The 26,321-nt window shown below is 36.7% G+C and overlaps 2 pseudogenes; both read right to left on the bottom strand.

The window, feature by feature from the left end:
* Positions 1-4,122: 4,122 nt before the first annotated feature.
* LOC117091185 lies at positions 4,123-4,216 on the bottom strand (annotated as a pseudogene).
* A 411-nt stretch (positions 4,217-4,627) lies between these two features.
* LOC117090836 overlaps positions 4,628-26,321 on the bottom strand; it is a 45,052-nt pseudogene continuing 23,358 nt past the window's right edge.

A 26,321-nucleotide genomic window follows, 5' to 3' on the forward strand; every position in this document is an offset into this window, starting at 1 on the left:
AATAGCCATTCTGACTAGTGTGAGATAGTATTTCATTGTAGTTTTGGTTTACATTTCTTTTGATTACTGATGTGGAGCACTTTTTCATGTTTGTTGACCAATTGTGTGTCTTCTTTTGGGAAGTGTCCATTCTGTCTTTTGACCTCTTTTTAATGTGGTTATTTGTTTTTGGCTTACCAAGTTATTTAAATTTCTTATAGACACTACATATTAGATCTTTGTCGGATGCATAGTTTGCAAATATTGGCTCTCATCCTGTGGGTTGTGTGTTTACTCTGTTTATAGTTTTTGTTTTTGTTTTGGTGTACAGAAGCTCTTTAATTAGGTCTCATTTGTCCATTTTTGTTTATGCTGCAATTGCTTAATCATAAATTTTTTCCCAAGGTCAATGGCCAGAATAGTGTTTCCTATGTTTTCTTCTAGGATTCTTACAGTTTGAGGTCTTACATTTAAAGCTTTAATCAACCTTGAGTTAATTTTTGTATATGGTGAAAGGTAGTTATCCAGTTTTATTCCTTTGCATATGGCTAGCTAGCTATCCCGGCACCATTTATTGAATAGTCCTTTCCTCATTGCTTATTTTGGACAGTTTTGTCCAAGATCAGATGGTTGTGGGTGTGCAACTTTATTTATGGGTTCTCTAGAATGCTCTTATTCTTAAGAGATGTAGGTTAAACATACTTGAATGTGACAGAATTCCTGCAATTTACTTTTTAAAAAGTCACTAAAAAACTCCTGTGTGTGTTTGTGTGGATGTGTATTGTGTATGTGTGTGTATCTGTAAGGACATAAAACAAATGTGGCAAAGTAAATAGTTGGTGAAATAGGTTAAAAGTATGCAATGTTCATTGTACTACATATACTATTTTAACATTTTTTGTAAGTTTTTAATGATCAAAGTGAAAAGTTAGGTGGCAGGGAATAGTGAGAAATTGTTGGCCTTAAAGGCAGAGAACCTGGAAGTTGAATTCATGTTTTTATCTTGGGCAAGCCACTTCTGACTTCTGAGTATGAAAGGGATAACCTCACTAACCTATTCCATAAGACTGCTGTGAGGATAACAATCTAGGCCCAGGGGTATCTGTAAACCAAAAAACACTCCAGGGTTCTCAACCTGGAGTCCAAGGACAGAAGACAGATTCCATGAACTTGGATGGGAATCTCACTGTAACTATCTCTCTAACTGCACTACCCTCTAACTGCAATTTAACATTTCCTTCAATTACACACGTTAGCGTAAGTTAACATGTCATCTATTTGTTCATAGTAACAGCTCAGTATTGTTAGCTCTGTTATGATTACAGTTAATTTTCTTAAGTTGCACAAGTGACAGTCATGAAAAACATGAGTCAGCGAAGAGCTCTTACAATCTTACATCCTCTTTTTTCTTCCACATCTGAAGGACATGCCTACTCTGAGCCAATACTATGTGAAAGATACTATACCATTGACTCATGTTTTCCATGGCCCTCAATTGTGCAACTTAAAAAACCAAATTGCAATAACAGAGCTAACTCAATGTGTTCAAAACTGAACTCCTGATCTTCCCCCTAAAAAAACTGCTCACTCAAAGCCTCTCCCATCATGGCACTCCAACAGTCCAGGTGCTTAAGTCAAAAACTTTAGAGTCATCCTTGACTTTTCTTTTTTCCACCTTACCTCTAATTCTGTAGGAAACTCTGTTGGCTCTACCTTTAAAATATGTAAAAATCTAACCATTTCCCACCACGGATACTGCTACTGCTCTAGTCCAAGTCACCACCATCTTTCACCCAAAGACTGATACAACAGCCTCCTAAGCAGGTACCCTGCTTCTTCGCTTGAGTCTATTCTCTCTGTAAATAATTATCCTTTTAAAATATGTCACATCATCCATTCTGCTTTTTAAAACTTTGCAATGGTTCCCATTTCCCTCAGAGTAGAAATCAAAGTCCTTCCAATGATCTCAAGAACCCATATTATCTGCCTTCCCTTTACCACTGTAATCTTAACTGCTACCTCTCTCTCCCTGCCTCCACCATGTCCCACCCACACTGGCCTCCTTGACATCCCTAGAACATGTCAGGCATGCTCCTACCTAAGGATTTTTGCACTGGATGTTTTCACTGCTTTGGAACCCAGATATTTATGTTGCTAATTGCATCATCTCCAAGTCTTTGGTCAGAGAGTAAGAGGCCTACTCTGATAATTCTATTCAAAATAGCAACTGACCTCTGGATGCCTAATCCCCCTACATTTCCTCTAGCATTTATGACTTTCTAACGTATAAATAATATAATATATAGTGTCTATTTGCCCCCTGCTAGATTATGAGCTCCAAAGAGGGCAAAGGTCTTTTTTTGTTTACTCATCTTTTTACATTATTTATTCATTTATCTATTTTGTTATTGTTTTGTTTTCATTTTTTATTGTGCTTAAATATACATAATATAAGATATACTATCTTAACTATTTTTAATGTACAGTTCAGTGATATTAAGAACACTTGTGGCTGGGTGCAGTGGCTCATGCCTGTAATGCTAGCACTTTGGGAGGCCAAGGTGAGAGGATCACTTGAGGTCAGGAGTTCAAAACCAGCTTGCTAACATGATGAAACCTCCTCTCTACTAAAAATACTAAAAAAAAAAAAAAAAAAAAAAAAAAAAAAAAAAAAAAAAAAGCTGGATATGGTGGTGGTTGCCTGTATTAACAGCTACACAGGAGGCTGGGGTACGAGAATCACTTGAACCCAGGAGGTGGAGGTTGCAATGAGCCGAGATCCCATGCCACTGCACTCCAGCCTGGAAAACAGAGTGAGACTACATTTCAAAAACAAAACAAAACAAAACAAAGCAAACAGTTATATTGTTGTGCAATCACCATCACCATCCATCTCCCGAACTCTTTATCTTATAAAACTGAAATGCTAAAGTCATTAACAAATAACTCCCCATTCCCATTCACTCGTATTTTATTATTGTAGCACCTAGAAGTGTTTACTACATAGGTGCTTAACGAATTTTTGATGATTAAATGAATGAATGCCTCTTGTAAAATTTCAAATATCATCTCCTTAGGGAAAATTTCCAAATTTATAATTTAACTACATAGATTTTATTCCAGATCCTCTGTTTTATATAAATTATTCCCTTCTCTCTACTGTTTGAAGCATTAGCTATGCCTCTTGCACATGTGTAATCTCCAGTATCATTAACATGTAATCTTAGACATAGCAAATGTTTACTGTTAGACACTGAGGACCACTAGAGAGGGTAGGGACAGAGGGAGGGGGACAAATGTTGAAAAACTAACTATTGGGTACTATGCTCAGTACCTAGATGATGGGATCAATCATACCTCAAACCCCAGCATCATAAATATACCCATGTAATAAACCTGCACATATATACCCTGAATTTAAAAGTTGAAATTATTTTTTAAAAGTCCAATAACAGAACAAATGAATGAATCCCAGAGCCATGAACGTTGGTTCTCCCCCACCTCCTAAACCAATCCCTCATGTTTTAGCTCCTCCTCTATGGTCCCAAGTTGGCCAATATGTGTTAAAGCCAAGAGGCTCTGAATAGGAAGGACATAGGTGGCATTTTAGGAAATGCATAGAACTATGTTTTCAATAGCATAAACAAGTTTTTTTTCAGTTTTAATTTATGCATACTAATTATGCATAAAATTTAATTGATGCATATTAATTATATATTTATGAGATACAATGCAATGTTTTGATTGCACGTGTATACATTGTGTAATGACCAAATCAGGGTAATTAACATGGCCATCACTGTTAACATTTATCACATCTTTGTGATAAGAACATTAAAAAACCTCTCTTTTAGCTATTTTATTGTCATCTCGTCCAGTATGCAAAAGAACTTGAGAACTTATTCCTCCTATCTAACTAAATGTGTACACTTGACCACCACTCTGATCATCTCTCTCTCCTTCCTACCCTCCCCATCTTCTGGTAACCACTATTCTCTTCTCTACTTCAACGAGAACAACTTTTTAGATTTCAAAAATGAATGAAAGTATGTGGTGTTTGTCTTTCTGTGCCTGGCTTATTTCACTTAACATATTGCCCTCCAGGCTTCTCCATGTTGCTGTAAATGACAGCATTTCATTCTTTTAAAAATATAACACTTCACGAATTTGCATGTCATCCATACTAATCTTCTCTGTACTATTCCAATTTTAGTATATGTGCTGCTGAAGTGAGCATGACAAAAACCAAGGTTTAACATGAAATATTAATGGCTTTATTTTAAGTGCCTTGAGGGCCAGTGAAAGAGAAAAGATGGGAAGAAGGAGAATCTAATCACTATACTCCTATTGGAAACTTGGGGTAAAACAACAAGTTTCTAAGAGTTCCAGCTGCTCAGGAACCTGCTAGTGCTCTTTTTTTTCTTTTTCGGGGGAGGGGAGCATAATATTACAGTACAGGAATATCAGCTTTGGGCAGCAGCAGAAGGCAGTTTCACATAACTCTTCATGAAGCGTAGTGGCCAAATCTTTTGGCCTGCCCAGCACCCCTTGCGGTACCACAGCCCACTGGAAGGCTTCTTGCCCAGTCAGTGGTTGTGACCTGCCCTGCCAGTGACCTGTTTGCTATGATCAGTGTTGGATACTCAGCCTACTGTTGCTATGCATGTTTCCAGCACCTGCATCTGCCTCTTAGAGGGTAGCTGGATAATGGCTGTGCCATTCACCTTCCACAGTAGCACACCACACGTCCCTGCAGCTCGGATATACTGGGCACCCCAGCCTCACTCACTTTCCATGCTGTTGATGAGGGTCCCCAAAGGCAGAGTCCCAAGTCGATGCGCATCCCCTTCCTGAGCAGCAACTGCCATTCGGCCTATGTGGTTAGAGTTCAGGATGGTATCTCCAGCCTGCTTGTTTTCTATGGCGATGATCCAGTGTTCCTGGCTGCCCCCAGCAGCCAGAGCTATGTCTGTTGACCCACAGGGATCACAGTGGACTTGGATAACCTTCTCCTCAAAAGGGTCCTGATTTGGTCTCCTCCTCAGGCCAGAAACACAAAAGTCAATCATGCAACAATGTTGCTTGTGGCCCCTGCCAATACCATGCACCTGGACCTGGCCTGTGTGGTCTTCACCCCCAGACTTTTTCATCTTCACTGGTTTAACGGTGTACTTGGTATGACTCTTTCAAGACACAATTGGCACTAAGGGCCATAGAAGTAAGGATTTGGTGGCAGGGGAGCAACATCAAGGCAGAGGGCCATTGGAAGAGGGCATTGTTCATCAGCTGGGAGGCAGGAAACAGACTCGGGACAGGAGTGGCAACGGTCGGGGGTGCCAGGCTCAGAGAATGCAGAGTGCAGGTCAGTGCCACAGGGTCATCAGGGTAGCCGGGGCTCAACACACTCCTGCTAGTCCTCTTGAGAGAAATATTGAAATAGAAAACCTATGAAACCACCGTGAATACCCTTCCACCAAAAGAAAAGGGAAGATGCCCTTTTCTTTAGATCCCACTTGAAGTAGGATAAGGTCAAGATGCATAGAATCCTATTTATGTCTATTATTAGTAAGGAAGAAGAAAACATTTAGGGAGACATATGATTGTGTCACTCAAATTCACTTCTACCCGTCCTTTAGGAAATGCTTCAGATTCTTTGGCAGGATGCCTGTTAGCTAAGAGGCAGACTAACAGTGGGATCCTAAAACAGAGCTATGAGCACTGGTGAGGAGGAAACCCCTCCACACCTCTCTGAGAGCAGCAGTGGTAGCAGCTGCAGTGAGAGGAGGGTGGATAGACGGAAACCAATTCAGCAGGGAGAGGAGAGTGGAGAGTGACAGTGCACCAGGAGCAGATCTTTGACACCCAAGTAGAGAGAGCATGAGCAAGGGAACATGGGAGGGCTCAGAGGTCCAGGGGCTTAAATAATCTGAGTTTTAAGTTAAACCCTAGAAGCTCTTATTTATCCTCCCCTGCCCTACAGGGCTATTACTCCCAAGAAAGGCGAGGCAAAATTAGAGGCACAAACTCAGTGTCTCTCTCTTTTTTTTTTTTTGATGGAGTTTCACTCTTGTTGCCCAGGCTGGAGTGCAATGGGGCGATCTCAGCTCACTGCAAACTCCGCCTCCCAGGTTCAAGCGATTCTCCTGCCTCAGCCTCCCTAGTAGCTGGGATTACAGGCGCCCACCACCATGCCTGGCTAATTTTTTCTGTTTTTTTTTTTTTAGTAGAGACGGGGTTTCATTATGTTGGCCAGGCTGGTCTCGAAATCCTGACCTGATCCAACCACCCTAGCCTCCCAAAGTGCTAGGATTACAGGCAGGAGCCACCTCACCCGGCCTGGACTGTCTCTTCTTTGAATCAAAGTTTTAGCCACAAAATGGATCACCAAAGGTCTGTGTGTCCTCACTCACAGATATTCTGTATTCCAAAATTGCACACTGGTTGAATTTTTCATCAAGCTGCAAGGTTAAACATCTCAATAAGTTTAGATCTGAAAAGTTGAAACTAATTTCTAGTGGCTGTTGAACAAAAGTAAAACTGTCTCCTTCACATCCCAGACCCTTGTTCCTCTCCCAGTGCCTCTATTTTTAAACACTTCTGTTGTTATATCTAGATGAAAAGCTGTTGGATTGGGGAGGGTAAAGGAGTAGGAAATTGTGTGGTGATATATATATTTTTTAAAAAGAAAAAACTGTGTACTCTCATAGGCTCCTATAACTGGCTACAACCCAAGCAGCGCACAAAGTTCTGAACTTCATGGAGCTCGGAAAATTCCTCCAGCATCTCCTTTCATCTGCTTCAAACTTTCTAAAAGATTGACATATCTTCTTAACCAGCATTTGGTGTCATATCTTCTAATTGTTTATCAATATCTCTAAATCTCTAAAGGACACTTTTTTCCAGTGTTCTCCCTCAGCTCTGAGGAGATCAACTCAGACCCATGGAAAACACTAGCCAGGCCCACAGTGCCCTGCCAGGGAAGGAAATCTACAGAGAGTTGTGCAAAGCAGGGAGGCACCCTTATCATATGTTGCAGAATGAAAAAGTTTGAAATTCAGTTTTACTCAATAATTGAATCCTACACTATACTCCCTCCAGAACCTTCAACACTGATGAATTCCTCTTGAATTCCTAAAGGCTGAAAGGAAGTTTTGAGAGACGAGATCAGACATTAGGGATGTTATTAAGATTTGGGTAGAATGACAACAGGAACAAGAGGTGAAGGGCCCAAACTGAGAATTTGAAAAAGAGTTTTCAAAAAGTACATCTGTTAGCCATTTGTTAAAATTTGCATTAGTGTACCATATAAATCACTATAAACAATAATAGAGGTCACTATTAGTTGCCTTCCTAAGAGCCACTCCTAATTTTTTGTTGTTGTTATTTAAAGAGTCCTGATTTTGTGGCTAGCCTTAGGGCATGAATTATAGTCAAATCCAGAGGACAGTGAAGTTTTTCTGTAAAGAACCAGGTAGTAAATATGCCTCTGTCACAACTAATCAACTTTACTTTTGCAGCACAAAAACAGCCATACATAATATAAACATGAATGGTTATGGCTGTGTTCCAATAAAACTTTATTTATAGAAACAGGCCCAAGGCTGGGTTTGTTTCACAGACCTTAGTTTGTCAACCCCTCAGCTAAAGTAGTCATAGAACCTCCATTTCCTTGTCCAAGTGATTGACCTAAGCAGAGGTAAGTGACCTAGTTTATCTCAGTAAGAAGCAAGGCAAGTCTGCCAGGAGGTTTCTGATAAAGATTTTCTTTCATGATAAAAGAGAGGGGATGTAAGGAGAAGGTCTTCTGATTCTTTCCCTCCCCTTCTGCTTTGCACACTGTGTAAGGAAACAATGCTTGAAGCTGTGGCAGCCATCTTGTCCTCCTGAGGCTTTAAGTTGGAAAACAAAAGCCAACAAGCTGAGATTGGTGGAATAGAAGAATGAAAAAATCCGAGATCCTCATTAAGTCACTGAACTGCCACCTACCTCCAGCATTTCTTTAAGAAAACAAAAAGTGTACTGATGATTAAGTCATTATTGGTCTGCTTTTCTGTTACTTGCAGCTGAAAGCATTGCTAATTGATATATCCATAGAAGTTCAAAATGTGAGTGATGTATTTCTAACCTTACCTTTAAAGTCTTTTGAAAAGCTTGAAGTATTTTTCTACCATAGGACTGAGGCATGAATAAAAGAAAAACTATATATAGATATATATACGTTTTTTTTTTTAAGTACAGAATTTCTGCAGTTGAAACTACATGAGGTCTGGAGATGGTACCAGGGATGTCTGTAACCATGGTGGATAAGCTACCATGCTTATAGAAAAGATAATTTTTGACCGGGCATGGTGGCTCACACCTGTAATCCCAGCATTTTGGGAGGCCGAGGCAGGCAAATCACAAGGTCAGGAGATGGAGACCATCCTGGCTAACACGGTGAAACCCCATCTCCACTAAAAATACAAAGAAATTAGCTGGGCATGGTGGTGCCTGCCTGTAGTCCCAGCTACTTGGGAGGCTGAGGCAGGAGAATGGTGTGAACCTGGGAGGCGGAGCTTGCAGTGAGCCGAGATTATGCCACTGTACTCCAGCCTGGGCGACAGAGCGAGACTCTCGGGAAAAAAAAAAAAAAAGATCATTTTTACATATGAGATAACTTTAGGTCATATATGTGTAAGTCAAAGACAATGTATTGACTGTCTGGACTAAGAGTTGGCAAACTACAGCTCGCTTTTATTTGAAAATAAAATTGTATTAGAACTTAGCCACATCCATTTATTTAAATATTGTCTATGGCTGTTTTGAGCTACAAAAATACAGTTGAAAAGTTGCAACAGAAAGTTGTAAATGGAAAATGTATACTATACGTTCAAAAAGCGCTAAGACTTATGAACGTATGTAAAGCATGATCAGATGATAGAGTATGAAAATGGTGCAGAAGTTCTCTGTCACAGCGTTCAGGGAAGGCCTCACTATGGAGGTAACATTTGAACTGAAACACGAATAAAGTGAGTGAGTAAATCATGGGAGCATCTTGGGGAATAGTTTTATAGGCAGAGCAAACAAGTGGAAAAGCTTGGTGTGTTAAAGAATAGCGGGAAGGCCAGCATGGCTAGAGCAAAGTGAGGGGAAGGATGGTAGTAGATGAGATAGGTAGTAGGGGGCCAGCTCATGTGTGGTCTTATTGACCATAGAAAAAACAATTTGAATTTTGCTTGCAATAAGATGGCACTCCACTTGGATGGTGAGTTTGGAGCCAAAGACTAACACAATGTGTTTTTCATTACAAAACATCACTCTAAACCTTCAGTTCTGACCATTATAGAAAAAACGGCCACTGGCTTTATGCTTCAGCCATACATAACTATAAAACTGGACAAATATGAAGCAAAGGTTTCCAGGCATTGGACAATCAGGCCTGCATGGCTATAATCTTTGAGTGCAGGAAAACACAAAGTAAACCCTCCTTTCTCCCTAGCTTTCTGTCTGAGGGCACTTTCTCAACCCAGCACAGGAAAGTGGAACCCAAACATTGAACAGAGTCTTTTGCTAGATAGAGGAAAAAGAGAATGAATTTGAGGGCTACTGAGGCAATTGAGACTTGTGATGCCTCACTGATAAATTCCATCAAACATTAAAAAAATGATAGCACTGATGTTACATAGACTCTTCCAGAAAACAAAGGAGGAAAGAATAATTCAGAGACCATTTTATGAAGCCAGAATAACCCTGATTTCAAAATCAGACAAGAGCTTTACAAGAAAATAAAAGTACAGGTAATAGCCTTCATGAATGAAGATAAAAATGATTGGCCGGGCGCGGTGGCTCAAGCCTGTAATCCTAGCACTTTGGGAGGCCGAGACGGGCGGATCACGAGGTCAGGAGATCAAGACCATCCTGGCTAACACGGTGAAACTCCGTCTCTACTAAAAACTACAAAAAACTAGCCGGGCGAGGTGGCAGGCGCCTGTAGTCCCAGCTACTCGGGAGGCTGAGGCAGGAGAATGGCGTGAGCCCGGGAGGCGGAGCTTGCAGTGAGCTGAGATCGGCCACTGCACTCCAGCCTGGGTGACAGAGCGGGACTCCGTCTCAAAAAAAAAAAAAAAAAAAAAAAAAAAAGATAAAAATGATTCTGTGGAAATATTAACAAACCAAATCCTGCAATGTGTAATTATATATAAGTCCAGCAATATGAGCTACCACCATACTTGATAAAAGGCTGAAAGCTTTTGCCCTAAGATTGATAGAAAAGCAAGGATGTTCGTTTTTGCTACTTCTATTCAGCAAGGTACTATAGATTCTAGCCACTGTGATAAGTCAAGGAAAAAAAAAAAAGAGCATACATTTTGAAAAGGAAAAAGTAAAACTGTCTTCATTTGCTACAGCATTATTGTGTATATAGACAATCCTATGGAATCTGAAAAATAAATAAATAAATAAAGTTACTAGAGCCAGAAATGAATTAAGCAAGTTCACGTGATATATCAGTGTTCAAAAAACTAATAGAATTTCTATATATTAGTAATAAACATTAAAAATAAGAATATTTAAATATACCATTTATAATAGTAACAAAAATATATAAAACACAGAGAAATTTAATAGTTGTTGTATAAGACCTCCCCATGGAAAACTAAAACTCATTTTTGAGAGAAATTAAACCTAAATAAGTAAGGAAATAAGCTATCTTCATAAATTGGACAACTCAATATTGTTAAACTGGCAATTTTCCCCAAATTTAATCAGTAGTCTAAATGTAATCTGAATCAAAATTCCAGGGAATTTTTTTTTTTAATAAAGATTGACAAGCTGCCAGGTGCCATGGCTCATGCCTGTAATCCCAACACTTTGGGAGGCTGAGGTGGGTGGATCACTTGAGTCTAGGAGTTCAAGACCAGCCTGGACAACATTGTGAAACCCCGTCTCTACAAAAAATACAAAAATTAGCCAGGTGTGGTGGTATATGCCTGTGGTCTCAACTACTAGGGAGGCTGAGGTGGGAGGATCCCTTGAACCTGGGAAGTCAAGGCTACAGTGAGCCGTGACTGTACCACTGCACTCCAGCCTGGGTTGCAGAGCAAGACCTTGTCTCAAAAAAAGAAAAATAATTGACAAGCTGATTCAAAAATGTATATAGAAATGCAAACAACCTAAACTAGCTAAAATGATCTTGAAAAATGAGAAAAAAACATTGAGGAAGTTACATTAATTGATTTCAAGACTTACTATGAAGCAACAGTGGTCAAAAGAGTGTAGCATCAGTGTAGGGATATACAAATATACCAGCAGAACAGAATAGAGAGTCAAATAAAGCCACAATTACCCGGTCAAGTGATTTTTGACCAAGGCATCAAAAACAATTCAGTGGAGGAACAAAATTCTTTTTAAAAAATGTTGCTGGAACAATTGCATATCTCTATGGAAATAAATAAATCTTAAACCCACCTCATATCATATGCAAAACTGTATTCAAGATGGATCAAATACCCATATGTAAACTAATGCTATAAAGTTTCTGGAAGAAAACATAGCAGAATATTTGTATGACATGGGATAGGCAAGAATTTTGTAGCACAACACAGAAAATACAATCGTAAAATAAAAATTGGATAAATTGGTCTTCAACAAAATCAAAAACCTGTGGTTGTCAAAGGACACCAACCAAAAATAAGCAGGCTACAGACTGGGAGAAAATATTTGCAAAATATATCGAAGAAAATACTTGTATTTAGACTCTATAAGAAACTTCTACAATTCAATAATAAAAAGACACCACACATCCTTTTTTTAAATGAGCAAAAGATTTGAAAAGAGACTTTATTAAGACTTTATTGGCTATTATGAATAGCCAATAAGCACATAAAAAAGGATTCAACATTTTTAATCAAGCAATGAAACTTAAAATTAGGTTGCACTACATACCTATTAGAATGGCTAAACTGAGAAAGACTGACAATATCCAATGTTGCAAAGAATATGAAATGGTCTGTACCCTCATAAATCATCAATGGAAGAGTAAAATGGTACAATCACTTTTTAAAATGGCTTGGTGGTTTCTTATGAAGTTAAACATATACCTACCCAATGACCTAGAATTTCTACTTCTAGATGTTTACTCAGGAGAAATAAAAGCATATGTTCATAAAAACACTTTAATACAAACATTAAAAGCAACTTTATAACGGCCAAAGACTGAGAACAGCCTAGGTATTCACTAATAAAAGAATGATAAGCAAATTATTGTGTAGTTGCACAATGGATTAGCGCTCAAAAATATGAAGAAACACAATCAACACACACAACCATATGAATGAATCTAAAAAAATTATGCTGAGTTACAGAAACCAGACACAAAATAATACATAATTAGTGATTCTAGAAAAAGTAAAACTAATCTAATAGAAATCAGAACAGTCATTGTCTCTTTGGGTGGAGTGAGAACTGACTAAAAAGGGCCATGAGAGAACTTTCTGAAATGATAGAAATGTGTGTATCTGCCCTTGTTAAAACTCTCAGAATGGTATTTTAAATATGTGTGTTTATCACTACAAATTATAGTATAATTTTAAAAATGAGAAAATTATTAGTTGATATTTGGGTACAGACTGGGAGAGCTGAGGGATAGATGCAGGAAACAAGTGACCATTGCAGTAGTTTCCAGAGGTGATGGTGGCTTAACCTGGGAAGCATTGACAGTAGATGTGATAAATTTGGGGTATAGTTTTAAAGTTGGAATTGCAGAACATCTGACTTGTTTGGTTGTGGTGTATGAAAGAAAGAGAAGAAACAATTGAAACGTTACAAGTGAAAGCTCACACACCCCTTGAAAAGAAGGGAGGTAACAGAAAAAGTAAAATAAGCAGATACTTACATTACATTTCAATATTTACATGTCAATTTTTTGTATGTAATCAATCTTATATCAAAAAGATAATGAAGGAGACTTCTAGTTCCAGTGAAAATGGAGTAATACAGACCAGATTTACCCTCCCACCTGAAACCATTCAAAAACCAGACAAAATATATGAGAATGGTTTACAAGACATTAAACACCAGGCAATGAAAGGCAGTGATTTCTGAGAGACGAGACAAATGAGTTGAGCCCTGTTATTGCCCAGCTTACCAGCTAAAAAAGTTTCTAGGTCATGACCCAGTGGGAGAGAAACAAGTAGAGATTTGTGGTCTTCCTGAGTTAAGGTAATATAAACAACAAATGAGATAAAATGAAAGCATAAAGTAATATTCAACATAAAATAAAAACAAACCAAAAAAGGAAAAAGAGAAGTGGAAAACAGATGAAGAAAATTGAAATAGTTACAAGGCAGATTTAAACCCAACCATACCAATAATCACATTAAATGTAAATGTCCTAAACATCCTACGTTAGCAGCCAAGATAGTCAGTTTGAGTACAACAGCAGAATCCAACCACTTGTTTACTGAAACCCACTTTAAATATAAAAAAACATAAATAGGTTAAAAGTAAAAGTAAAACAATAGGAAAAGATACACCATGATAACACTTAAAAAAAAAAAAAGCTGAAGTGGCTATATTAATATTAAAGTAGATTTTTTAGAACAAAAATATTATCAGAGATAAAGAAGTTCATTTCATAATAAGAAAAGGCATTGATTAATCAGGAGGATATAACCACACCAAACTTTTATGTACCTGATAACAAAACTTCAAAATACATGAAACAAAAAACTGATAGAGCTCCAAGGAGAGTAGTCAAATCACCATTACAGCTGCAGATTTTGACATCTCCCTTTCAATAATTAATCAAATTAATGGATAAAAGCAGTGCAAATAGGGAAGACTTGAACAACACTATAAACCAACTTGATCTAATTGGCATTTATAGAATACTGTACCCAACAAAAGATAATTTTTAAAAATTATTGTTTAAAAAGCAAATGTAAATACATAGTAGTCAGAGGGTGCTGAGAACAGGCATAGCGGTTTCACACAATCTAATCCACCCTGAGGTGGATTATTATTATTAGATACAATTGTATTAGTTAATAACTTGTCTGGCTATAAGAAATAGAATGCAGAACCAATAGTAGTTTACATAAATAGGATGCCATTTTTCTTATATAGTAGCAATGAATAAATATTGTCAAAGACAAAAATCTATGTGATTCTATTAGCCTTTATCCCAAAAATATTGAATCATTAAAAATGTTTTAAAAATATTTTTAATAACCCATGTGTCCACTTGCTATTATCGCCACAATTCAATGGGGGAAAGAAGCTGGAAAGCAAAAGTGTAACGCAGTTTCAATCCTTACCAGGAGTTAAAAACAAAACAAAACAAAACTTTCCCAGAACACACATAGCAGAATTTTGTTCAGGTCTCATTGGCCAGAATTGGATTCTATGGTTATCCTTACCTTTGAGGGAAGCTGGGAAAGGAAAAGAAAAGCAGGATTGTTTTGAATGGCCTAATTCAGTGCTTCCTAATACATGTATTATGTAAACCACATATGTAATTTAGTGGTAGGTATTTTTTAAGTAAAATGAAACAGGTGAATTAATTTCATAATATATTTTAAACTAACATTTATAATATTATTTCAACGAGCAAATAATATAAAAGTTATTAATAACATATTTTACTTTTTATAGTTTTTGCACTCCAGTGTATATTTTATACTTACAACATATCATTTCAGACTAGACTTATTTCTTTTGTTTGCTTTCTTTTTTTAATTTTTAATTTTTATGGGTACATAGTAGGGTGTATTATATTTATGGGGTATATGGGATAATTTGATACAGGCATACAATGTGTAATAATCACATCAGAGTAAATGAGGTATTCATCACCTCCAGCATTTATCCTTTGTGTTACAAACAATCTACTTATGCTCTTTATTTTAAATTGTACAATTAAATTATTATTGACTTAAAAGTCACCCTATCGTGATACTAGCCCTTATTCATTCTTTCCAACTTTTTTTTGTACCTATTAACCATACTTCTTTGCCCCCACCCAAACCCCACTACTTTTCCTAGCCTCTGGTAACCATCATTCTGCTATTTCCACAAGTTCAATTGTTTTAATTTTTAGCTCCCACAAATAAGTCAGAACATGCAAAGTTTGTCTTTCTGTGCCTGACTTATTTCACTTAACATAATGACCTCCAGTTCCGTCCATGTTGTTGCAAATGACAGGATCCCATTTTTAATGGCTGATTAGTACTGTATTGTATATATGTACCATGTTTTTATTATCTGTTAACCTGTTGGTTAGGTTGCTTCCAAATCTTGGCTATTCTGAATAGTGCTGGAATAACCACGAGAGTGCAAATATCTTTTCAATATACTTACTTCCTTTATTTGAGGGATATATCTAGCAGTGGGATTGCTAGATCATATGATAGTGCTATTGTTAGTTTTTAGAAGAACTTCTATGTTGTTTTCCATGGTGGCTGTACTAATTTGCATTCCCACCAACAATGTACAAAAGTTCCCCTTTCTCTTTATCCTCACCAGCATTTGTTATTGCCTTGGGTAAAAGCCATTTTAACTGGGGTGACATGATATCTCATTGTAGTTTTGATTTGCATTTCTCTGATGATCAACGATGTTGAGCACCTTTTCATATAACTGTTTGCCACTTCTATCTCTTCTTTTGAGAAATGTGTATTCAGATCTTTTGCCCATTTTTTAATTGGATTATTATTTTTTTCCATTAAGTTGTTTCAGTTTCTTATATATTCTGGTTATGAATCTCTTGTCAGACAGATAGTTTGCAGATATGTTCTCCCATTCTGTGAGTTGCATCTTCACTTTGTTGATTGTTTCCTTTGCCATGCAGAAGCTTTTTAGCTTGATGTGATCCCATTTGTCCATTTGTGCTTTGATTGCCTATGCTTGTGGGATATTACTCAAGAAATCTATGCCCTATCCAATGCCCTGGAAAGTTTCTCAAATATTTTCTTGCAGTAGTTTCATAGTTTGAGGCCTTAGATTTAAGTCTGTAATCCATTTTGATTTGATTTTTGTATATAGTGAGAGAGAGAGGTCTGGTTTTTACATCTGTATGTGGATATCTAGTTTTCCCAGCACCATTTATTGAAGAGACTGTCTTTTCCCCAATGTAGGTTCCTGACATCTTTGTAAAAAATGAGTTCACCATATATGTAAGGATCTATTTCTGGGTTCTTTACTCTGTTCCATTGGTTTGTGTGTCTATTTTTAAGCCAGCACCATGCTGTTTTGGTTATAATAGTTCTGTAGTTTAACTTGAAGTCAGGTAATATGATTCTTCCAGTTTTGTTCTGTTTGCTTAGGATAGCTTTGGCTATTCTAGGTCTTTCGTGATTCCATATAAATTTTAGGATTATTTTTTGTATTTCTGTGAAAAGTGTCTTTGGTATTTTGATAGGGATTGCATTGAATCTCTAGACTGCTTTAGGTAGTATGAACATTTTAACAATATTCTTCCAATCCATGAACATGGAATATCTTTCCATTTTTTTCTGTCTTCTTCACTTTCTTGCATCGATATTTTATAGTTTTCATTGTAGTGAACTTTCACTTCATTGGTTAAGTTGAATTCCTGGGTATTCAACTTTATTTGTAGGTGTTGTAAATGGGATTACTTTTTTATTTCTTTTTCAGATTGTTTGCTGTAGGCATATAGAAGTGCTACTGATTTTTGTATGTTGATTTTGTATCCCGCAATTTGGCTGAATTTGTTTATCAGATCTAATACTTTTTAATGGAGTCTTTAGGTTTTTCCATAGATGCAAAATCATATCATCTGCAAACAAGGATAATTTGACTTATTCCTTTCCAATTTGAATGCTACTTATTTCTTTATCTCTTCTGATTGCTCTAGCTAGAACTTCCAGTATATGTTGAATAATAGTGGTGAAAATGGGCATCCTTATCATATTCCAGATCTTACGGGAAAGGTTTTCATTTTTTCGTATTCATTGTGATACTAGCTGTGGTTCTGTCAAATATGGCTTTTATTATATTGAAGTATGTTCCTTCTGTACCCAGTTTTTCAATAGTTTTTTCATGAAGGGATGTTGATTTTTAGCAAATGCTTTTTTGGAATCAATTGAAATGATCATATGGTTTTTGTTCTTCATTCTGTTAATATGATTTATCACATTCATTGATTTGCACATATTGAACCATCCTTGCATCCCTGGGATAAATCTCACTTGCTCATGATAAATGATTGTTTTAATGTGTTATTGAATTCAGTTTCCTAGTATTTTGTTGAAGATTTTTGCATCAATGCCCATCAGAAATATTGGCCTTTATTTTTATTTTCTTTTTTTTTAATGTGTCTTTGTCTGGTTTTGGTAGCAGGGTAATACTGTCCTCATAGAGTGAATGTGGAAGTATTCCCTCTGCCTCTTTTTTTGGAACACTCTTATTAGGAATGGCATTAGTTTCTCTTTAAGTGTTTGGTAAAATTCAGCAGTGAAGGCATTGTCTCCAGACTTTTGGCTGGCAGACTTTTTATTATGACTTTGATCTTGTTACACGTTATTGCTTTTGGATTTCTTCATGGTTCAATCTGTGTGGGTGTGTGTGTCTAGGAATGTATCCACTTCTACGTTTTCCAATTTGTTGACATATAGTTGTTCATAGTAACCTCTAATGATCCTTTGAATGTCTGTGGTACTGATTGCAATGTTTTCTTTCTTAATTTCTGATTTATTTGGGTCTTTCTTTATTTTTATTCTGGCTAAAAGTTTATGCATTTTGTTTATCTTTTCAAAAAAGTTTTTGTTTCTTTGATCTTTTGTATTGTTTTCTTCACTTCAATTTTATTTATTGCTGCTCTGATCTGTATTTATTTTCTACTACTAACTTTGGGTTTGGTTTGCTCTTGCTTTTATAGTTCTTTAAGATGTATTGTTAGGTTGCTTATTTGAAGTTTTTCTTCTTCTTTTCTGATGTAGGCACTTATAGCCATAAACTACCCTCTTAGTACTGCTTTTGCTGTTTCCCATAGGTTTTGGAATGTTGTGCTACCATTATAATTTGCTTCAAGAAATTTTTTAATCTCCTTCTTAATCTTTCCATTAACCCACTGGTCATTCAGAAACCTATTGTTTAATTTCCATATGTTTGTATAGTTTCCACAATTCCTCCTGTTGTTGATTTCTAGTTTTATTCCATTGTGGTCATAGAAAATACCTGATATTATTTCAATTGTTTTAATGTTTTAAGAATTGTGTTGAGGCCTAACATATGATTTATTATTGAGAATGATCCATATGCTGAGGAGAAGAATGTATATTCTGCAGCTCTTGGATGAAATGTTCTGTAAATATCTATCAGGTCCATTTGGTCTACAGTGCAGATTAAGTTCAGTGTTTCTTCATTGACTTTCTATCTGGATGATCTGTTCAATGCCAAAAGTGGAGTGTTAAAGTCTCTAGCTATTATTGTATTGAGGGTCTGTCTCTTTACCATTAGCTCTAATAATATTTGCTTTATATATCTGGTACTCCAGTGTTTGAGTACATATATATTTATAATTGCTATATACTCTTGCTGAATTGACCCCTTTATCATTATATAATTACCTTCTTTGCTTCTTTTAATAATTCTTGTCTGGAAATCAATTTTGTCTGACATACATATAGCTACTCCTGCTCTTTTTTTTCTTTTTTGGTTTTCATTGGTGTGGAATATTTTTTCCACCTCGTTATTTTCAGTCTGTGTCTTTGTAGGTGAAATGTGTTTCTTGTAGGCAACAGATCACTGGGTCCTTTTTTAAAATATGTTCAGCCACTCTATGTATTTTGGTTTGAGAGTTTAGTCCATTTATGTTCAACATTATCAATAATATAGTGATAAGTAAGTACTTACTTCTGCCATTTTATTATTTGTTATCTGTTTGCTCTGTGGTCTTCTCTTTCGTTCTGACTGCTTTATGGTGAAGGTGATTTTCTCTGGTGATATGTTTTAGTTTCTTGCTTTTTAATTTTTGTGTATCAATTGTATGATTTAGATTTGAGGTTACTATAAGGCTTGCAAATTACATAACCCATTATTTAAAACTGACAACAAACTTAACACTGATTGCATAAACATACAAACAAACAAGTAAAAAGATAACTAATAAAATCTGTAATTTGGCCTCCCTGTTTTTTTTTACTTTGTTGTTTCTATTCATATCTTACTGTACTGTTTATGTCTTGAAAAGTTGTTGAAGTTATTATTCTTAATTGGCATCTTTCTGTCTTTCAAACCTAGAATATGAGTAGTTCACACACTATAATTACAGTGCTATAATATTCTGTTTTTCTGTGAACTTACTATTACCAGTGAGTTTTGCATCTTCAAATGATTTTGATTGCTCAGTAACACCTTCTTCTTTCTGATTGAAGTATTCCTTTTAGCGTTTCTTGTAGGACAGGTCTGTTGTTGATCAAATCCCTCAGTTTTTGTTTGTCTAGGAAATAATTTCTCCTTCATGTTTGAAGGATACTTTCACCAGCATAACATTGTGAGGTAAAAGGTTTTTTCTTCAACACTTTAAATATACCATGTCACTCTCTTTTGTCCTGTAAAGTTTCCACTGAAAAGTCTGCTGCCAGACCTATTAGAGCTCCATTTTATGTTATTTGTTTCTTTTCTCTTGCTGCTTTCAGGATCCTGACTTTACTTTGACCTTTGGAACTTTGATTATTAAATGCCTTGAGGTAGTCTTCTTTGGGTTAAATCTGCTTGGTGTTCTATAAACTGCTTGTACTTGAATATTGATTTCTCTAGGTTTGGGAAGTCCTCAGTTATTATCTCTTTGTTTTATGCTTTATGTTTCATTTTATTTATATATTTATTTTATTTATTTATTTATTTTTAAATTATTTATTTATTTATTTTTATGGAGTCTCACTCAACTGTTACCCAGGCTAGAGTGCAGTGGCGCACTCTTGGCTCACTGCAACCTCCGCCTCCAAGTTTCAAAGGATTCTCCTGTCTCAGCCTCCCGAGTAGCTGGGATTACAGGTGCATGCCACCATGCCCTGCTAATTTTTTTATTTTTAGTAGAGACAGCGTTTGACTATGTTGGCCAGGCTGGTCTTGAACTCCTGACCTAAAGAGATCCACCCACCTTGGCCTCCCAAAGTGCTAGGCTTACAGGCATGAGCCGCCATACCTGACCCATCCCTTTGAATAATCTTTCTATCTTTCTCTCTACCTCCTGTTTAAAACCAATAACTCTTAGATTTGCCCTTTTGAGGCTATTTTCTAGATCTCGTATATGTGATTCATTCCTTCTTATTCATTTTTCTTTTGTCTTCTCTGACTGTGTATTTTCCAATAGCCTGTCTCCAAGCTCACTAGTTCTTTCTTCTGCTTGATCATTGCTGATACAAAAGACTCTGATGCATTCTTCAGTATGTCGTTTGCATTTTTCAACTCCAGAATTTCTACTTGATTCTTTTTATCCTAAATTCCTTCTCTGGGTTATCTTGAATTTCTTTGAGTTTCCTTAAAACAGCTATTTTGAATTCTCTGTCTGAAAGGTTACATATCTCTGTCTCTCCAGGACTGGCCCCTGGTGACGTATTTCATTTGTTTGGTACGGTCATGTTTGCCTGGATGGCCTTGATGCTTGTGGACGTTTGTCAGTGTTCGGGCATTGAAGAGTTAGATATTTATTGTAGTCTTCACAGTCTAGGCTTGTTTGTACCTGTCCTTCTTGGGAAGGAAGGCTTTCCAGGTATTCAAAGGGACTTAATTGTTATCTAAGTTTTTGGTTACTGCAGCTGTTATCTGCCTTAGGGGGCACCCCAAGTCCAGTAACACTGTAGTTCTTGTAGACTTACAGAGGTACTGCCTTGGTGGTCTTGGATAAGATCAGGAAGAATTATCTGGATTGCCAGACAGAAATTCTTGTTTTCTTCCCTTACTTTCTCCCAGAGTTTCTCTCTCTCTGCTGAGCTGCCTGGGGCTGGGGGAGAGATGACACAGCACTTCTATGGCCCAACACCATTGGGACTGCACTGGGTCAGACCTGCCAACACAGCGCTGGGTCTTGCCCAAGGCTTATTACAACCAGTACCTGGCTACCGAATATGTTTGCTCAGGACTTTGGGGCTCTTCAATCAGCAGGTGGTGAAGTCAGCCACAGACTAGCCTTATTTCACATGCTCTGCAACCACATATGGCTAGTGGTTAGTATATTAGATATCACAACTCTAGAGCAATCACAGTCAATTGCCTGAGATAGAGCATTTTGCAACCCCAAGAAAAGGAGGTTTTCTTAATAAGGGAGAACAGAGATTAGAGTGGATATGAAATAGACAACTAAAAATGGCTGTTGCATCAATGCAAACTGGAATTATTACTGGTTTCCTTAAATTTTCAAATAAAAGTATAATTAGGTGATTTCTGTTTAAGAGTATAGGGAAGTTCACAAACAAATTTAAAAGTTTTTTGTACAATTTAACTCAAAAAAAGTTTAATGTTCTTTAGTAAACTCAGTATTATAGATGGACTCATGTCCCCACACTTTATTCATTCAATAAATATTTATTGATAGCTTTACAGTATTTTTCCAATCCCTTCAATGGCTTTGATTTCATTAAAAAATTTTTTTTTCCTGTAAGACAGAATATCAAGCAAACCTTCAATGGTTTTGATCAGTACTCTGTGACCTCTGGGTCTTTGCATGTGTTATTTCCTCTGAAAGAAATTATGCTCCCTCCTAGTCCCATCTTCTCATCCTTAAATCTGGCTGACTGTAACATACCTTTCAGGTCTCAGATTAAATGTTACTGCCTCAGGTAAACATTTTTCTTATCCCATATGATTATATTACATACTGTCATGGCCTCCTGTCATCCACCTATGATTATCTTCATTACCCTGTACTGTAATTATTTATTTTATTATCCATCTCCTTCACTGTGTTGTATGACCCACAAGGTCTGAGATCTTATCTGTTTTGTACAGCAGGATCAAGCAGACTGCCTGCCCCATGTTTACTATATACTTGTTGAATGAATAAATAAAATGCCATGTCTATACTAAACTATAAAAAAAAGTTGAAGATAGACCTCAATATAAATGAATAATACTTCAATGTGCTTAAGGTTGCTTCAGGGGCATGAACGTGATGTTATGAAATACAGAAGGGATGAGTTAAACTGAGTTTTGAAAAACATGTTCACCATGGAGTCAAAGTGAGTAACAGCATTCCAGGCAGAAGGGACAGTAGTCTAGCAAAAGACATAAAATCATGAATCAAGGCAATTGTAATTGAGGAGGGTTATTGGAAATTCAAGATATATTTTTAAAGTAGAATCAACCAGATTTGAATTCATTGTGAGTGTTGAGAAAGCAGAAGGTATCCAAGATGACATACACAGTTTTACATTAGGCAACCAAGCTGGTCACCATACCATTCATTCAGTAGAAATTAAAGAAGTAAATGTTTGGGAAGAGGAGAAAATTAGCTAAGCCTAGATAGAATAAACAGAATTTCATGGCTTGGGGAAATTCAGAGGTATAAATGATAAGAGATCAGTCAGAAATTTGAAGTAGAAGACACATTTGAAGAAATCACTGAAGCATAGAAAATAGTTGAAAAGATGAACACAAATGAAATCAGGCTCACATGCATGAACACCCACAAAACATGGCATAATAATAACATAGTGTAATTGTTTCTTTAAAAAATATAACATTACTTGAACATCCAAATGAATGATGTTTCTTTCAAACAAGTCACCTCAGGAGGCTCTGCACCCATGCTGGCTTTGCCACTACTACTGTTAAAAATATTTTTAACATTACTTTTTTGGTCTTTTCATTAAAGTGAACAATATATCCTTTTGAATATCCTCAATATTGGAAAATCCTCATTGTTTCAGGATGAATTTGATTGGGGGAACAGAAAAAATTAGGGCTAAGTCTGATGAGTAAGGGGAATGAATGATCATATTCTATAGGATCATTTTCGCTCAAAGGAAAGGAATACAAGTAGCCAGAAATATTTTCTTATCAGACATATTAACTGAATCTTAAAGGAATTTTAATTCAAATAATAGGTATTAGCAATATTTGCATTTGAATTGGTGATCTTAGTACAGCAGATGACCCTCCCCATTGTGAATGGGCATTATCCAATCTATTGAGGGTCTGAATAGAATAAAAAGGCAAAGGAAGGGAGAATTTGCTTTCTCTGCTTAAGCTAAAGCATCCATTTTCTCTTGCACTTGGACATTGGTGTTCCTGGTTCTTGAGATTTCTGACTCAGACTGGGATTTACACCATCTGCTCATTCCCTCACACATACCCCAATTCTCAGGTCTTTGGCCTCTGACTAAATTCCACCACTGGCTTTCTTTGTTCCTCAGCATGCAAACAGCAGATTGTTGGACTTCTCGACCTCCATAACTGTGTGAGCCAATTCCTATAATAAATCTCCTTTTATATATACATATCTCTATATACTTATCTTGTTGGTTCTGTTTCTCTGGAGAACCCTGGCTAAGACAGTAACCTTCATGAGATCAGTGATCATGCTAGAGTTGTTCATAGATGCATCATCCCCCACTGATGATGATGTTCACATCATCTAGAACAGTTTTTGGCACAAAAGTTTCTTTTAAAATAAATAAATATATGTTTCAGTTATCCAGTGCTGTATAACAAATTACTCCAAAATGTAGTGGCTTAAAACAACAACCATTTCATTATATCTCATAATTTTGGGGGTCAGGAATTAAAGTAGGGCTCAGCTGGGAGATTCTTCTGTCAACTGAGCATCTTCAGTGACATCCAGATTGGTCTGGAGAGTCCAAGACAGCTTTCCTTGGATGTCTGACACCTTGGCAGGGATGATGGGAAAACTGGACTTAGCTGGGTCTGATGACCAGAGTGCCTACACATGACCTCTCCAACATGGAGATTTCAAGGCAGTCAGACTTCTCACTTGATGGTTGAGGACTCCCAGAGAAGCATTCAAAGAGATGTGGACCAAAGATGTAAGACTTCCTATTATTTAGCCTCAAGAGTCCCACTCTGCAATATTCTATTTATCAGGAAAGTCACTAAGTCTAGCATATATTCAAGAGAAGGAAAATCTTCTCAAAAGGTGGATTAGCAAAGAACTTATGGGCATTTTTAATCTTCTACGATCCATGAAAGGAAAAAAAATGAACATGTAACATCTGGCAGGGATCTAAAACAAGCACTGATTTCCAAATCAGCCAGACATAAGTGGCTAAGAAGAAAGGAATTTACAACACATACATCTTTTCTCTACCCACAAAAAGACCAACTTTTATAGGGAGAACAAACTCCTGGAAAATGTCCATTGAACACTGTGTATTGACCACTTTATTGAGAACTTTATGGGTATTCCTTCATTTAGTCCTGACAAACCACACTATTGAGTGGATATTATTGTTATCACCCCTTTTTTACAGATGATGAAATTGAAATGCAGAGACATCAAGTAATGTTCAAGATTACACAGTTTGCATTAGTGATAGGATGGAGCTCCAAATTCAGTTTCACCCCAGATCCCACATCCTTATCCACCAAATCACAAGGCTCTCATGGTAGGTATTATATCGCAAGGCTGATTTTCTCCTGAAGAATGAGCAGAGGGGCCTATTTTAAGAAGATGGAAAAGACATGCATGAGCTTTACGATCAGCCCTGTGTCATACCTCTGGCTCTTCCTGTATTAACTGTGCAGCTGTGGGCAAGTTGTTTCACCTTAATTACTCATCTGTGAAACAGGGATGATAATATCTAGTTTGTAGGGTACAGTGACAATTAAAGAGAATATTTTAAAGTGCCTAGAATAGATCCATCACTTAAAAATACTTTAAAAGTTTTAATTTCTTTCTCAGATACATAACTAGTGTCCTACTTACAGAGAATCAATCCCATTGTATGTCACAATTTTTCATAAGAATTTCTCATTACATAATTAAATATTTATATTGAGAGAAAAAAGTGCTACAGAAATTTAGATTTATCTCTCTCTTGCCAGTTCAGTTTCTGTCCTGCCTAGTATGAACAAAAGAATTAATTCTTTCAACAAAAGGTTACCATTGACAAATAATTAGTATTAGCACTCAACACAATTTTTCATTGGTAATAGAAACAGTTTTAGAACATGCTTACTTTTTAGTTACAATTAGTATTAGAATGACCTATAATATAATGTGATAAAGAAAAAAGTGCTCTAGACTAGTATCTAGTTCCAAGGTTTACTAAGCACCATAGGGAAAGAAATGGTGATATGAGAATATCAGCATTTCTGTCACAATCTTATGAACATGATTAGCATGAATATTTTATTACCAATAGTGTATAGTCACAGTTTTGTAAGAAAATGATTTTCTTTTCTATAGCTAAAAAGCACAAAATTGGCACTCAACCACTTATAACTGTTATAATTTCACTCTATTTTAAGTCTTAAATTAGTTATTTGCCTACCAAATAACAAAGAATGTCAATTTTGTTTACCATTCTCAAGTTCTGTACTTTCCAAATAAGGATGAGAAATAAACTTGAGAACAGGCAGGCAGTCCAAGTATACAGAACATAAGTGTATGAGGGAAGAAGTAGGACAGCTTGCAATGACCTAAGAAGAAAGCTTGGAGCAACTAGAAGGAAGAGCAGAAAATGTAGCTGGAAGTCAAGGGTAAAGCAGTTTAATATAGAGACCTAGACAAATACATGACAAACACAGAAGTTGGAAACATTCTTGACTTCTAATAATGCTGTATTTATAAGTACCACATTTAAAAACCAAAGTTGTCCTCTAGCATACATTTGATAATGGCCTAAGTTACAAATTAGAGTTTTTAATCTCAGAGTAGGAGGACTTCTCTAAAGTCATAGAATATGAGTATTACAGAATAAGAGAAAAATGGGTAAGGAAACAAGTCCTGGTGATCCCAATCTTCTTAAAAATTATGATGCTTTGGCTGGGCGCGGTGGCTCAAGCCTGTAATCCCAGCACTTTGGGAGGCCGAGACGGGCGAATCACGAGGTCAGGAGATCGAGACCATCCTGGCTAACACGATGAAACCCCGTCTCTACTAAAAAATACAAAAAACTAGCCGGGCGAGGTGGCGGGCACCTGTAGTCCCAGCTACTCGGGAGGCTGAGGCAAGAGAATGGCATAAACCCGGGAGGCAGAGCTTGCAGTGAGCTGAGATCCGGCCACTGCACTCCAGCCTGGGCGACAGAGCGAGACTCTGTCTCAAAAAAAAAAAAAAAAAAAAAAAATTATGATTTTCTGATACGCAGAGTAACAGAATACATGACTGTGATTATTAAACAAAGCCTTTTATGGCCAATGACTTACAAAGGAGTCACAAA

This window comes from Trachypithecus francoisi, unplaced genomic scaffold (assembly GCF_009764315.1).
Source record: "Trachypithecus francoisi isolate TF-2019V2 unplaced genomic scaffold, Tfra_2.0 Lachesis_group11, whole genome shotgun sequence".
Taxonomy (NCBI): Eukaryota; Metazoa; Chordata; class Mammalia; order Primates; family Cercopithecidae; genus Trachypithecus; species Trachypithecus francoisi.